We start from the raw sequence: 15,751 nt of genomic DNA on the forward strand, positions 1-15,751 counted from the left end.
ATGAAATACAACTTTTGACTTAAATGCATCAGCAAAATTACAGGGACTAAAGATTTTTGATGTGGCTTTTTAATCTTTTCAAGAGTTGCATAAATAGGGTGGAATCGCAGGGATTCACTGTGGATGATATCCATCCAAGAAATCAAATTGCTCTAAAATATATTGAGGCAAAATTTAAAGCCATAACAATTTATTGAAAGAGTTGCAAGTGATTTTTCTTTTTTTTATTGTAATAATAAAAATGTTTTAAATGTGTCCTGTAAATTTATCCAGGAAACCAGCCAGGAAATTGAGGGTGTAAATGTTCCTCTTTCACCCTTGACCAAAGACGCAAACCAGTGGATGAAAACGCATAACATCTCAATACCAATTTGTTACTTATGCTCTCCTACCGCCCACCCCCTACCCGCTCTTGCCATGTTGAAAATTATGAACACTCAGACTCACACATTCTTGCGCACAGCAAAGTGAGGAGGCGCCTCCGCGTCCGTCCTGGGCCAATGGCGCGCAGGGTAGCCTTATCATACTTCTACCCGACTGGCCAATGGCGCAGCGCTCCCCGCTCACATGACGCCTTTCTGTGCGCTCTCCAGTCCTTTCAGGCGCTCAATCCCGGCGAGTGCAGGCATCACTGAAGACCTGACATCAGAGGAAATCGGACGTCCGCTCTTCTCTCCCTGCAACTGATTGACCAGGTGTTCATCTTAAACAAACTTTATCTCCTTATGATGAGGCTGACCAAGCACTCCTGTCGGCGGAGGATGAGCGCCGCTTTTGCCGCTGGAAGAGACTTTTTGTGTCCAAACGGGGGAAAGGCAGGCAGCGAGACAATAACACCCCGAAGTTATTGTAATAAATTGTAAGTGGCGAGATATAATATTTTCCTTTTTCTGGATGCTCTTGTTCGCAAAAGTAATGACTTGAAATCAACTTCGTTTTCAAATGCATAACTTGTTTCACTTTTGCATGGCACGAGTTCTGTTCTTTTTTGTGTTAATTTAAATAGATATTTAGACATAAAAAAACACCTTCATATGTTGGTATATCATAACATATTTGACTTAAGTTATTGTTTGAGTAATCTGAGTTTGTTTTTTCCTGTCTCTGCTGTCGGCATTCTTTGTGTGCGTCTCTGTGAATGTCCTCATTGTGCATGTGTGGTTGTCTCCGCGCAGCGCCATAGAATGAAATATAGATAAAAAGCACACAGTAAACCCGCTGACCCCAGTCAGGCAGACAGGCAGGCTGTGCAACCGGTCCACACGGCTCAATGAGGACAATTAGGGGGGGGCCGACAGGAGAAATAAATGGAGTACTTGAGGCGCACTGAAACAGGTCTGCACTTCGCTTCAAACCGCCTGACGGAGATGAAGGTGAATTTTAAGTCTTACATCGAGATAAATAAAATAAAAAAAAATTGTTTTTCCTCCCCCTCTTACTTGTTAAGTAAAGTACCTTAAATGTCAAATTTCAGTGAATTGGATTTCACCTTATTCACCTTATGGGGTCATGTCGTTCAGTGAACCTTTTTATTGATTGGAAATTAGAGGTTGCTGGGGGTCATAGGTGGGAGGAGGGAGTACAACATTTATGTACACTCCAGAGTCAATCCAAAAAATAGGTGCCCTCAGATTTTTTTTTTTGATTTTTTTTTGTATCTACCACACAATCAGAGGGAAAGAGCAGGGGACCAGGGCCATTTGATGTTTTGAAAGGCTTCAGATGGCTTTAATTAGGACCTATAAAATCTGTCTGCCCTGTTCTCTCAGGCAGCGGTCTGGAAAAGCAAGAAAGGGAGGGGAACGGGCAAGAGGAGAGAAAGAGGGAAAAAAGAAAAGCAAACCCGACACAGAAAGTCACTTCAGTGGAGGATCGTCTAATCAAAATTTTATAACCCTCCTCTTTTTCTTCTTGTCGCTCCCTCCCTAGACTCCCACCCTCTGTTTCTTGATGCTGGTGGTATGTAGGCAGCGCTTCTTATTCCCCTCTTTGTCTGGCTGCTGTCTTATCTACTCTCACCCACCCCATCCTCCCACCAACCCTCAAACCTAACTATCGCCTACAGTACACCGACCCCAGACACCTGAAGCCTAGACATAATGATCAAGAGAAGTTTCAGTCTGTCTGAAGTGCAGCCAGTTGTTTTTAGGTTTCCATCTTCTCCTCCCACTTTTTCCCCGCTCCTGTTCTCTTGCTGGCCTGGCTTGCCCTGCCTGTCCCTTGTTCCTCAACCCCAAATCAAGACGCATTATGTTGTTTGTGAATTTCTGTGTTTGCATGTAAAAAGGGTTGCAGTTTCAGTGCTACTGTGCTGCTGTCGCCGTGCAGCCTGTATGGATATTGGATGAATGTGGGTGACTCACAGAGCTGCAATAGACACACACGCAAACGCACTCTCATGAGGAAACATCAAAGACTTCTTCTGCCTTCTATTGTGTGAGTGTGTCTGATGCAGATTCTACTTGTGTTCTCAAGGCAAGCATAGTATAAATGTAGAGTTTTTGGTGGTATGCTCTGTGATTCGCTTTACATTTTTTGTCTAGTATTGCTATTGCTACAATTTTGTTTCCAAACGATCCACAGGAAACTTTGATCCATGATTTTTTGTCTTTTTTAAGGTCTTCCTTTTTTGGCAAAATTTAATGTCGATGTGGAATATGGTCCATATAACATCAGAACATCATTATTCAAACAGTAAAGTTAAGTACATTTTAAGTCTGAGTTGAGCACTCCATCTCTTGAACAAAGACTGATTGATGGCGCAGAGAAGTCCTTACAATGGCCTGACGCAAGCGTAATTCTGTTGAATAGTCATAGAAAAAACAACATTGCTCTCCATCTGAAAAACACATATAAGTATGAAATGTATATATATATACACATGTATGTCAGAAAGAGAGGATTGTTAAATCTGAACATCTGAGCTAACCAGTTGGCAAAATTTGGATAGCACCCTTGAGCTAAATTAAGTCATATTTTCAACATATTTTTGAGACCAATAAGGAAGACAAAAACAGGGCATGAAAACATGTCTATAGACATCCTGTGTTAAGGTAATGATTAAGGTCTTTTAGAATCTGATTTCTAAATATATAATATGACAAGCTAAAATATATTTAAGTTAAAAATTGGCAGACATATATTTCTTTAACAGACTTGTCTTCCATTTGAGCCTCTCTGTTTCTCAATGCGTGTTGGATGTTGATTACGTCATTTTGTGTCTCTCTGTACAGCTATCAAAAATATTAAAGCGGGTTGTTTTGCAGAATTGGTAGTTGGGTTAATTATTGATCTTGTCCTTAGAAAATATGCTCCATTAAACAGTAGTGTCTTGATATTATTAAACAACAGTTAGGTCTTTTTTAAGTATCAACCGAGTGCTCATCTCTTGAAGAAAGACTGATTTGACTCGCTGTGAGGCTTATACAATGACCCACTATTTCCAATATTGAATTCAAGTAATATAGAAAATACCTTTCTTCCTTTTAATCTAAATGTGTATATGTGATTGAAGAAGCAATGACAAGATGTCCACCTAAATACATTATTGATTTATAAATGTAGTTAGAGGGTGATGGGGCTTAATCAAATGGGCTAGCTGGATGGATGGATTTTATTTTATCCTTATAAATAAAGAATAAGGACTTGACTTAAAGACTCATAATATGATGTCCATAAATATCAAATGTTTGATGGGGACTGTCTCTCACCTGAAATGGAAAACATATTAAGTGCAAAAATATATCAAAATTTTAGTTAGTGATTACACTTCTCTTTGAAAGAGTTACCTTCAACCGTCCTTCCCTCTTGCACATCCCTTTGTTTCTTGATGTTTGTTCTGTGAGATTATAAAAAAAAATTCTCACAATTTTGGTATGTATTAAACTAGTTTGCCTTGCAGAAAATAGCTTGTTAGTTTTGCTTTTATTTAAAAGAAATATGTTATGTATTCAAGATTCACAAATAAGATTTTATAGGTCCTACGTTTTTGATAATATTCCTTCTCTTGAGCAAATTGGTGAAGCTTCTGAAGTGACCCGTCTAGAGCAAAATTTTAATGGTTAGGTATAGAAAATATGAAATTATCTTTCATTTAAAAATGTAAATCTTTTTGAAGAGTAAAAGACATCCATATGATAGACCTCATTTGATATTTCAACATGGTTACTTTGAAGCTCGAATGTCAGTGTTTTTTTTGTTCAGGCTAAATTTGGATAAGATGGATGAACTAAAAATACATACAATTTTCAATGTCAAATTTAACATTAAATAAAGAAAAGGACAACTCAAACTGAAATAGCCGTAAAAAAACATGTCATCATCTTTAAGTTGATGATTAATGTCTTGTGCAATTTGAAAACTACAAAATTAAAGATGATGGACATTTGACAGATTTTTCTTCAAAGCTTTTGCCATTAGACACCTCTTTGTTTTCGCCTCTTTGTTGGTTGTGCATTACATCATTTTGTTTCAGATGGGTTAGCTAGACACTAAGCTAGCTTGCCTCACAGAAAACGGTTCATCAGAGTCTTTGTTAGACACTCGTTGAAAAAGGAGATATTTTTAGCATGCCACCAGTTGTTTTTCTCGAATGTGTCCATTTTTGATAAACTTGTTTATCTGAGGATTATCCCCCGAACAACTGGAGTGGGGTGAGTGGGAAAAGGGGAGGGAGGGTGCTCTCGCTGTGCATCAACAACGTAATCTGTTCAAATGGGATGTTTTGAAGAACAAGTGTCTGTAAAATCTGTTACCGAGCTCCAGTTGCAGTTCTTCCTCTTGTTTTGTGTTTGTTTTCTGAAACTCTTTGCATCATCGCATCAGGGAGGTATGGGGCCTGTGTCTTCTTCTACCACCGCCCTTTGAAGGGGGAAGTAATAAAAAGCTCAATGGGTGCAACAAGCTGTTCCTCCCTCCTAGACTTTGAGGCTCTCTACCTGGAGATGAATAGGAGGCCCCTCTGTATCGAAGGAGAAAAAGAGAGCAGTTTATTGAAGGCTGAAGATGAGGAGGAGGTGCATTATAGCTTATAGACACTTGGTGTGAAATTGTCTAGCAGTGCCATTTTTGGAAAGTGCTTTTAGTTGAACTTATTACAATGTTTTGATCACACAATAGCTTGTACATAACCCCCTCTCTACCCTGGGCCCAACACAGAGACACACGCAAACTGTATTAAAATCTAGACAGGTGATTGGCTGTTTAGTTAATGTTAACAAATTGTGTAGTTAAATTCTGTCTAAGATAAAGACGGGTTTCACACCTTGATAGCACAACATTCATGGTAATAATGTTGAACAATCACAAAGCCGCAGATTAAGATTTTGGTAACCAGATTTATGCATGAAGAAGTGAAGTCATGGTCAGGAATGTAAATGGTGGAGTCATTCAATTACAATCATACCCTTTCCTGGGAAAAGTCCCCAGCCGTGAAGAGGTTAATTGTTTTTGAATCTCCATCCGAGGGGAGAAAATAGAGGAACAGGAGGGATAATTGAGCTGCTGATAGTTGAGTGGGTTATGGATTACTGTGCCTTCTCCAAAGGAGAAAAGAAAAGGAGGTGACCAGGAGAGGAAGGAGAGAAGGGGGAAAAGGAAGGAAGGGGGCGTGAAAGACTTGCTTGTGCGATGCAGCCGCGGGGGCCGTCTGGCCTCCTTAGGAAGAGGGAAAACTCCGATCCTGTTTAGCCCACGAGGTGACCCTTGGCCCCTTCACTTGCTCCTCCCTGCTCCAGGTGCAAGCCCTCACTGCTGGCAGCTCACACACAGACACTCATTGCGTGCCAATTCCTCGTACACACTGCACGGAGGGGGGAAACAGCACATGAAAATGCAGCTCCCTTTCACATTTTTCACCACCCCCCCTACCACCACCCCCTTCACTTCTTTTTCTACATGCTACTCTATTGTCTGGGGTTAAAGATCCAAACCTGCTTTTGCAGATGGGGTAAGTGCTGCCATAATATTTTTCCTCCAACCAAGAAGATAGATAACTCTTTTTAAGAGGGGAGTAAATGAGATTTTTACATGGTGTAATAATCACAGAAGTGCTAATCAGAGGGATGTCATGTATAATTACTACAGTGTTTGATATCGCCACAGAAAACTACCTCAGGCCATTAGCAAAAGTTTCCTGATGTTATTAATGGGCGTTAATAAAATTCACGAAAGCCCAGATTGAATGAGCCCTTTGCATGGCCCACTGGTTAAAGCACTGTAAGGTTAATGAACCAATTTACATACTTTCTGCTGCCATCTGGGTGGAGTGACAAGGCAGATGCTTCCCTGCGCTGCACTGCGTTGTTCAACATGGAGGAATGTGTCAAGTCCTCAGAGGTCAACGAGCACATTTAATGTTTGGGTTCAGGTCAGAAACATCCTAGAGTGAACTTGAAATCAATGCTTCTAAATTGAGGGAGCCTTGTTTTTTCTTGTTGTTGTTGTTGTTTTTTTTTGCTGTATATGCTTGTTTCCATTTATCCATTTCGCAAGAGGATTAAAAGGAACAATTGTTTTATTCAGAAATTAACTCCCAAACATAGATTGTAGCCTGACCTCAGGAGCCTCAGATAATACTGATCTTGACAGAGATGATCCACAAAATATCACAAAGCCCCAGACAGGGGGAAAAAAACAAGAGGATTAGGATCCGTCCATCTCCTTGCCATTCTCGTCTGGATGATCATGTTACAAATAGTGTCTTAGAAGCAGAGGAACAAACTGAGGTCTGTCAGTGATCAATAAAGCAGTTTGAAAGCAGAGGGATACATTTTAAAAAATGGGAAGGCTATGGCTGGCATGGCCGTGGTCTTGCCCCATTTGGTGGAATCAGATAAGGGGCTTTGGAGTAAAGGATGTTTAGCCCTGGGGCAGCTTGAATTTGTGGATATCCCTTTCACTGGCACCCACTGCAGAATGATTTCATCAGCAAATGGGCAAAATCAAACCAGAATGAAATTTGAGATCTATCTGGTGTCTTTTTAATACTGTACACATGACAAAACAATTGAACGATTGGATGAGTAAAATAAAACATGGTATATAATCCCACCATTGTGTAACGTGGAGCAATTTTTCTCTAAGCCTTGTGTTACGCTCCAAGGATGGTGGCTTTCACCTCAGCCGTCACTTTACGTGATTTAAAGAAAATAAAATCACCCAGGTTTTGCACTGACAATGCGTTCAAGCCAGCAAGTGTTTGTCTCAGATTAGCCCTTTGTGCCACGAGAGAAGGAAAAGCGAAGTGAAGCAGTGGGAGCGGAGGGTGGGGACAATGCAGCCCCAATCCCAGTTGAAAGAAATAATTTGCACAATTTTCTGAAAGCAGTATTTGTCCGGTTGGATGGTTCTATCAAAGCCCAGCAGCCACAGTGGAACGTGATTTTGAAATGACATGGTGAGCTACAAAGCCGCCGATATGTCGGGTTAGAGTCATTTCTCAGCTGAACGCTCTTCAGGTGACTGCAAGTAATACATTCTCCAGTTTCTTTTTTCTTAAAGAAGAATAATTTTTACTGATGGCTGTGACACCAACAGCTTCTGCTCACAGGCTTAGCCTTTATAGTACCTGCTGGAAGGAGATGAAAAGACATCAGAGGAACACTTTACACCTTTAAATTCATCTCTGGAAAACGCAAAGTAGAAGCTTTGAGTTTCTTGTACTTCTTAAAGGATTATCCATCACTTACTTTACTAATTTTTATCCACGCCCTGCTCCTCAAAGTTCTCTCACTTTTAAAATCGTCAATATAAAATGTAGGCTTGCATGAGAAGAGTGGGATTTTATAGATTGCAATCTGTTGTTCTCTTGCAGTTCAGATAAAAGAAGGCAATTTGCCTCAGTACATATCTGTTGTTATCTTAAGTTTCAAAACCCCCTACAGTTTTCATGGTGACTCACTTCTTTCCGAGCCATTTATGCTTGAAAACTTCCTAAGGATGAACAGCATATTTTCTGAGTTTTATCGTCAATGAGGGACCATTGGGCATAATGAAGTTCTGTTTCCCAGCGTGAGTTTGGAAGGCTCATGATTACAAATGCTCCTCTCATTGTCTCCCATCATCTCCTCCCTAATTGAAGACAATATAACGAGACAATAGGGTCTCGCTCATCATTCTGCATCAGCGGCGTGCCAGTCAGTTAAAAGCAGGATGGTGATGGTGGGTGGGACGTGTGAGTATATGGATACTTGAACGAGCTCAAGCTTGTTTAATTTGGACCAAGAATATGGACAATTAGACTACATCTCCCACGGGAGCTGTTTATTTCTGGTCAGGTTCTCCACTTCATGGCCGTCTGCCCTTGTAAACACTCCTGGATGTGTCTGGGATATGCCTTTGGGGGGAGAGGGGCGAGGTCTTGTTTGGCGGGAAAATCTGCCTCTGGAGGGGTTGTCTCAGACGATTAGGACAGCTGAGAGAAGAGGGTCCCTCTGTGCCTGGCCCCCTTCACCTCCCTAATATGCTCTGAATAAGTTCACCTCCTCCCTGCGTTTGTTGTGGGGTTTTAGTGGGAGGTGGGGGGATTATGTCTGGCTATGGTTTAGGAGTGTTTGTCATCTGCCCTCTTGAGGCCTACATTGGCCCCCTTTGTCTGAATGTCAGGCCAACAATGTCAAAACACACAATGTGCCTATCCAATCAGGCGACCTTGGGTTAAGAAGTGACCACAAAATGTCTTGGTAAATTCACATGAATTTTTTTTCTTCTTTAAATTTTAAACATCTCATTATTGCATGTTATTCATTGTTTTAAATAACTTCTTTTTTTTTTTTTTTTTTTTTACGGGTGACATCATTCTTTTGACAGCATTACTTTTAGCTCTGCAGTAAAGTACATTTGAATTACGCAGAAATTTTGTAACCGTATAATTTTTCCAATGAGTAAACAATGGGCTTTTGATATGAGTCACTAAATCAACAAACTCTGTGCAGTGCTGCAGTGATGCTCAGCTTTTACGAAAAGGAAAATCAATCATACAGGCAGATGAGGTACTCATCAATAAACCGAAATGATTTGGTGTCACATATTTACAGCTAATGTATTATTGCCAGTAGGAGATCCATCAAACCTCTTAATAGTTTATTGAATTAATCAAACAAATGTGCTTCTCAGCCTATGTTTTCAACCTGAAAAAGTTTTTTGTTTTTTTTTAAATTCGAAGTTCTCTACCTTACACTAATCTATTTTTACTTGGATAAAGAAAAAAATATACTATAAAATGCAAGACTAAATGAAACCTTAATAGCTAATTACAGTTTATTCAGTATCATAGAGAAATAATGCTCTAATTTTATTGCATATACTTTAAATTAGCCGCTATTTGCAACTTGATACTAGCTAATATTCCTTTTATAGGTGTCTACATATATCATCTACACATCAGTTTACTGGTCTCAAAGGAGTCTCTATGGCTCCACACAGAGCAACTCTGTATGAAATTTGGAAGAAGGATTCATTCATCACTGCACAATGGCTAACAAAGAGGGTACTGAGTTCTGGCCAAGTATCACAAGTTATATTGAATGCACACAAAACGGTGTAGCAGTACAGTTAGGAGGCAAAAAAATTCTCAGTGACTGATAACCGTTCTGCAAGATTTAGCTTCTAAGGAAGAAAATAGCCTAAGTGGCTTTGCATTCAGGTCATTTAGAGCCCAGGAAATTACACACATTCCTCTTTTCTGTTACCAGAATATACTTGAAAACAAGTCACAAACGTTTTGTATTGCTATGTTCAAAATGTTATAGTCATTGCACTTTTCTTCACAGTATGATTTAATAATGGCAGGGCTGCATTTCCTCAATAAATTACAATTTAACAAAGGATATTTTCTATGTGTAATACTAATGTTTGATTTTCAGAAACAATATATGAAAAATAGATGAATTATAGTCATGGGCTGGTAGGAAGTTTCTCACAGTAAGTAAACCTTAAATAAATATTATATTTAATTAAAACATGGAAAACAAACATACAGAACATAATATAGTTATTCTTATTTAAAATAGAAAAGTAACAACTATTACTGCTGCTGTTGAATACATGTTTATCACCATTCAAATTATTAATATGTTTTGATTTTGATACATAGACTATGAAAAACTATAAACACATGATAAATTTAGTAGGTCTCAAGTGCGTATTTTGCCAATTTTAATGCTTTTCTACTATTCTGCTTTTATAGAGGAGCAGAAGTATAACAACCTCACACTAGCTGTGTAATTAGGAAGCATACTAATGCAGCTCCCCTTATCTTGACAGCTGCAGTACTAAAAACAGTGTTACTTTAAAAAGAGTGATTGTATTAACTTCAATTTTTAAAACATGACTCTTGGTTGTTTAATATTGTATGTGCTTCCAAACCCTGTCCTTGTAAGTATGTGGAAAGTTTATGAGCCTTTATCGAGTCAGCTGACTGGCATGAGATTTAAGAAGGGTACCATTAATCACATCAATGTTGCCCTCTAAGCTTTTTTCATCCCTCAGATCCTATCTAGCCTGCTTTATAACAATATTCTTTAATTTATCTCTCTCTTAAAAGTTGACGTTCAGTACAGCTTTGCTCAATTAAAAGTGGACATTTGATTGTACTCACAAAAAACACTCACCTATGATTTATAGCATTCTTCTATCAGGTTGCATTAGGTAAAACTATTTCCAACTTGTTGTTTAACGGGTGTCAAGATGGATGACTGCTGTTAAATCAGCTACATTTAAATTTATGGTGTTGTACAGGTTTTACATATAGACGCTCTAATACATCTTTGAAAATTACTCAATTCTTTTTCGTATGGCCACAGTATTGTAGTCACATTTTGCACAAGTATGACTGAGAGACTGTTGTTGTAACAGTTCCAGTTTTTTGTTTTTTTTATTTTTTATGCAACCAAGATACTTCAAAACATGAAATTATGAGGCGTTTATTTCTTTGGTGTCACATGAAAGGGGAAGTTTATTTTAGGTTTTGATTTAATTTTCTCATGGTCTGACTGTACCAAGAGGTATACTAAACTTATGAACACAAAGAGTTTCTCAGTAAGCCCTTAAGGCATGCTCTCTTTTTAGCTCAGGTTTTGAAAAAGAATTTAAATAAACACACCAAGAGTTTTGTGTGGGGGTGTGTGTGTGTGTGTTTCCAAGAACAGGTAATTACAGCTGTGTGCATGTCTGTGTATGCGTCTGTGCTTAAAATCAAGGATATAACTAAAATACAAAATGTTGATTCTTGTTCTCAAGGCTTCTACCACATTCAAAAAGAGGAACAATAGTTTGAGCATCATAATCATTGTGATTTTGGTGTTTACTTTCATTTTTTATTGAAATTTTTTCTACCAGACATGAAAGTGAGACAATGGTATAATTCTGTACAGAGAACCTAAACACAGAAGTAAAATCCCAGTACATACATTTATTTTTTTTGAAGACTTCAAGGCTTCAGGCCATTCTGGTTAATACAGTAGCAAACACAAGTCTGTTCAGATCATCAAATAGACAAGGACATTTTCTTTGCTTTTTTTTCTGGAGGTACAAGAAAGCAAATACAATGCAGATGATCTGTGTGGGCAGGAAGCCTTGAAGGTTCGCATCATGTCTGCCACGTTCTACCCGGGGGCATTGGAGTCTACGTGCATACAGAAACACACACAGTAGGGAATGCAAGCCACCGTTCTCCGTCATAGCGCAGCAGGAGTCTGTCTTCATCTGTCCTATTGATTAATGAAGCAGGCGCAGCGGGTGTCACAAGCAGGCAGGAGTCTAGATCAAGGCGCGAAGCTGCATCACTGTAGTCATGCCACACAAACACACACACTTTCACACTCGTTTTCACTGTCTATGACATGTTCTCTCTGTCTATCACAGCACATGCTCCACACACAGACAGCCATGACAGATGCGTGTGCATGGAAACTGAGAGACGTGGTTCTCGCGTTGTCATGGCTCACTTATACATCACATCCTCACACTCAGAGTGAATTAACATGCTCCCCCCTCCACCCCACACACAAAGCTGGGAATGTGTTTACTATAAACACAATGTTTGTAGATTACGTGGGGTTAATGATCCGATTTATTTCCTCCAAGTTGCCACAATGTTTGTGTGCTTTAGCTAAAAAGGTGCTGCTCTACCTCTTGGTCTCGCTCACTACCAAATGAGACATTCCCCAGACATCACTACAAGAGCAGTGTTTATGCTATTAGGGAGCTGGGTTTGCAGCACCCGCCATGGTACCAGAATGAATTAGCTAAAATTATGTCCTGACTAACCCCGGTGGGCTTGGACCTGGTATTTTTCTTTGCATAAATGATAAATTACACGTTGTGTACTTTTGACTATTTTTGCAAACTCCCAGTCGTACTCACATTATTTTTTCAATCATAAAATCCAATGAACATAGCTTGTTTTCAAAGAGAAGAAATAAGACTGAATGTTTTTCTTCCCCACATCTTTTCCATCTTTACTTTAGAGTTTAAAATTAGCTTCTCTGTCCAAACCAGCTGTATTCCTTTGGAAATTACTTTCTGTGATGGTAAGCCTAGAGTCATAGGGTTCACTGAGGGTGTGGTCACATGAACCCCACCTTCGTTTTTCCCCACAAATGCTGTCTGAGCTTGCACTCATCTCGGTCTGAATAAATACTAGAAAAGTACAGAAAGGAGAGAAAAATGACAGCAATTGACTATTAGAACCATACTTTTTTTTTCTTCCCCCCACTGACCTTCTTCCACCTATATTTTTCTCCTGCATTCCCTCCCTTCCTCTCCTCTGGCGTTCCTGTCGAGGCATGCCTCCGTCCCCACCAACCAGCATCACTCAGGGCAGGATGAGGGGGCAAGGAGAGAGAGGAGGGGAGGAGGACAGACAAAGGAGCACTGTTGCTGCCTTGTTCAAGGGTTGACACCAGACTGGAGGGGTGCGGTTAGAGGGGTCGCAGGCAACGAGAGAGTGTGACCAAGGAGGGTTTATCATTAAGAAAAAGAGATTCAAATGAATGGAGGGATAGCTGGGGTGTCTGCGCTGCCCCCAGTAATAAAGAGGACAAGCAGTGCCAGTCATTTTTCCACACTTGCAGCTGGCATGCTCTTTTTTAGCAGCGCTAACACTTGGAGCGAGTGTGTGCGAGTGAGTGATAGAGGAGAGTCATTGTTTTCTGGCTATTGTGCATTATTTGCTTAACCCTCGTGCTTTATCTGTGCAGCTGTACGCTACAAATGAGATGGCGAAAGGGAGGGTCTGTGTGCTCAATGGCGGCTGTCACAGCTGTTAGCAATTTCATCAGTGCACTGTAAGACGCCCCCTGCACGCACTCTCGCAAAACAAACCGTGTCAATTATTTCGAAGCAGTTACAGCCATGAGAAAATTGCCCAAACTGCGCATGTCAACACAGTTTAGGAAAAGAAAAGAGAGACGAAACGGACAGAGTAGCAAGACCAAACAGTTACCCAAACTATAAATGACACTTGTATAGTCATATGATGCCTAAATATTAATCATTCATTATGGGACTGTTCTTTACCATAAGCACATAAAACCCTAGAATTTGAATTGATTTGCAATTGTTTTTAGCTGTCTTGCCTTCCTTTAATGCAGGGCAAATAAGAGATTTAAATTATGCCCATCTCTTTAAGTAGGAAATTTATATGTTGTTTTTTCTCTCTCAATGCAAGGTGCTTGTTAACCTCAATGCATTTCACTTGAAGAGGTTCTTAATGATTTGTTTTCCCCTTTTGGTCTTTTTCTGTGTCAGGCCATGAAATGAGCTGACAAAAGAGGGAGAAGCTGAAGAGAATTGACAGTGTTGGCCTTCACCCAAGAGGCAAGAAGAGGAAGCAGAAGACCCCCTAACTCAAGCGGTGAACTACGAGGAGAACTAGACGAGGTGAGAGCTTAGCTTATACCTGGCCTCAAAGCATTTCTCTGTCCTTTCCACCTGGTTGCCTTAGTCAGGTGTTCAGCTGGGGCAGGTTTTATGTTTGCATTCCTGCATGTTTGTGTTTTTAAGTATTTAAGTGAGCATGGTGTGTGTGAGTCCCTCCCTCGTGTTAAGTCGCAACTAACAGGTGAATAACATTTTCTGTCCCAGTCACCATCTCTTTCTCTTTTTTGAATCTCAGTTTCCATGTTTACCTTGAAGAAAAGAAAAAAAAATCATGGTTGGTTGTCTTCCACTTTTTAACCACTTTGTATTTCTTTCCTCATTTATTTCCACAACGAATTCCTACAGACTGAAAATGTAAATACCAAAAATATAATAAAATGATAATTTGCAACATATAATTAGCTATTCCACAACACTGTAAAGCCTGAATAAGAAGATGTGATTTTTATATTAACCAGCAAAAACATTCTACCTAAATTAGCCCAGAAAATATTTAATCTGAACAGTTTGGTATGATTTGAATTTCACACACATTGGTATCATGACGATGATTGCTATTTTGAATATTGTGCAGTTATATTATTGTAAAATTAAAATATTGCAGAAGCATCTGAATAAATGGTCATCTTAATGTCTACATCACACTAAGCTCCCAGAGAGCACAGACTGAGATTTCTGTATTGATTTTTAGCAATTGTTCACACGAACATGAATATTTAAAAATAAATAAATAAATCACGTCCAGATACAGATGTTTTGGAAGAGACTTCCCAAAGTGGACAATATGCCATTTGTGGCCAACCCCAGTGAACTGCATCTCTGCAACTTCATGAAGTAGAAGTTAACAAGCGCTGATCTAGAATCCATGACAAATGTAGTTTTTCTTTTTAAGTTATCTGTGTCACTTTGGTCTGACTCGATTTCCATTAGAGTTCAAAGCACTAATTTAGCAAGGCTCAGGATAATCTTACATTTTTACATTTCTACTTTCTGCTGACACAGGATTGGCATTGCAGCATCTTTTGATCACAATCACAGATTACAGTATCCAGAAATACAAATTTTACAAATTTCAAATACTTAAGGTTGTGTATTTTAGTCTCACGTTCTCACCAGCTACAGTTCATACTTGTCCGAATACAAAATAGGGTTCATGTTTAAAATTACATCCAGAGTTCAATGTAGCGTTCAGAGCCCAAGAGTACCCAATTAATCTTAACAGTTTTGCTGGATTTTAAGACACCCTAAGTTTCAACCCTAACTTTCTAACTGGAGATAGACAAAATATGGTTCTGTTTTGAATAACTGACTCAGAGGCATCTATAAACACTTCACCCTCCTTCATTTATATAACTGAAGTGTTGAGCAGAGTGTAAGTCAAGCAGGTAAACGCAACCCTTAGGAAAGCTGTGGAGGTGGAGACTAAATTTGCATATTCATACATCCACGCATTATAAATGAGGCTAAGGTGTTGAAGTACATCTAAGCTGTTTTAAGTCATGAGGGGATTATTTTCGTCGGCAAAACTGTAGATAAGGAATTTTGAGGAATAGAAATAATATTTCCAGTGGTTTAATCAATGCGAAGAGATTAACTTTAAATCCACACTGACAGAAAATTTCATGGAAATTACAAAATCCTTACACAAGTGGCCCATGGTCATGGATACTTAATTAGGAAAGTAAGCAAAAAAAGTTTTTCATAAGAAAATCTCTGTCAGGGATCATTTGAAGAGACAGTATTCTTAACAATCTAAAGGGTTGTATGTGAACTCGCCTGTACAATTAGAGAATCTGTTTCATAGTTAGGATTTTTCTTCCAACCCCTATTAAAGTATGGAAAGCCTAACAGTACTGGGATGTAGAGAGGG

At 39.3% G+C, this 15,751-nt stretch overlaps 1 long non-coding RNA gene across 2 annotated transcripts in view; it reads left to right on the forward strand.

Annotated features, from left to right (window-relative positions):
• Positions 1–611: 611 nt before the first annotated feature.
• The window catches only part of LOC116726374 (uncharacterized), a 33,228-nt gene continuing 18,088 nt past the window's right edge, over positions 612–15,751 (forward strand). For both annotated transcript variants that reach the window (XR_004340591.1, XR_004340592.1), the window contains exons 1-2: positions 612–859; positions 13,750–13,881. This is a non-coding gene — a long non-coding RNA (uncharacterized LOC116726374). The remainder of the gene's footprint in view (positions 860–13,749; positions 13,882–15,751) is intronic.

The sequence above is a fragment of the Xiphophorus hellerii genome, chromosome 9 (genome assembly GCF_003331165.1).
Source record: "Xiphophorus hellerii strain 12219 chromosome 9, Xiphophorus_hellerii-4.1, whole genome shotgun sequence".
NCBI lineage: Eukaryota > Metazoa > Chordata > Actinopteri > Cyprinodontiformes > Poeciliidae > Xiphophorus > Xiphophorus hellerii.